Source organism: Tupaia chinensis, unplaced genomic scaffold (genome assembly GCF_000334495.1).
Source record: "Tupaia chinensis unplaced genomic scaffold, TupChi_1.0 Scaffold000528_1, whole genome shotgun sequence".
Classification (NCBI taxonomy): domain Eukaryota; kingdom Metazoa; phylum Chordata; class Mammalia; order Scandentia; family Tupaiidae; genus Tupaia; species Tupaia belangeri.
Window position 1 is genome coordinate 1351455 of NW_006160041.1, and position 1131 is coordinate 1352585.

Here is a 1131-nt window from a genome sequence, read left to right on the forward strand (position 1 = left end):
TGGGCACACACGCACATGCACCCAGCGTGAGTTTAAGCCACCGGGTCCGAGATGTGAACCGTGGTCAACTATGTGGGAGTCCAGCGACATAGCCATTATGCTAACTGCTGGTCCCGCTGGGTATAGTGTTCTTGGTTGAAATTGTTTTTCACTCATCACTTTGAATATATTTTTCCATTCTTTCCTTGCTCACATTATTTCTGATGAGAGGTCTGCTGTTAGCCTGATGGGATATCCTTTGTAGGTAACATGATGTTTCTCTCTTGCCAGTCTGAGTATCTTGCCTGTCTGTGGTTTTGGTCAGTCTGGCTATAATGTGTCTTGGAGAAGATCTTCTTGGGTTGATCTTATTTGGGGCCTTTTGTATTTCTTGGGTCTGGATCTTTGAATGCCTCTCTAGCTTTGGGAAGTTTTCTTTCAGGATTTCATGGAATAGATTGTCAATGCCCTTATTAGTCTCTTCACCTTCTGGGATACCAATTATCTGGAAGTTTGAATGTGTAATGGTATCTAGTATTTCTCATATATTATTCTCATTTTGGGGGGCTATTTTCTCAGTCTTTGTGTTGGATTTTACTAGTCCAGCGATCCTGTCTTCTACATTTGAGATTCAATTTTCTGTATGATCTAGTCTGCTTTTAATACTTTCAAAGGAGTTTTTGGCTTTCTATATTATAGCCTTCATCTCCGAAAGTTCCATTTAACTCTTTTTTATGGTGCATATTTCCTCTTTCAGCTCTCACAAGAAATTCCTCACCTCCTGGGACTCATTGGCTTTTTTCTTCTGGTGTTCATTGTCCCTCTTCTCTTCCATCTCTGTTAGTTTTGTCATTATGAATACTCTAAATCTTTTATCAGACATTTCCATGATTTCCATTGTACTGTCTATGGATGAAGAGGAGTTATTCTTTTCCCTAGGGGTGAGGTATTTTCTTGGTTTCACATATTTCTTGTGACAGTGTGGTGATTTCTAGCCATCTGACAGGTTATCCATTTCTTCCTAAATTCTAGAAGATCAATCTGAGCAATCAGAGATGCACAGGAGGATGTGGTCTACAAACTCTTTGTCATTGTGTTTTTCTCCCCAGGGTAGATTCTCAGCAGAACATCTTCATTGCTCTTATCTCTGAA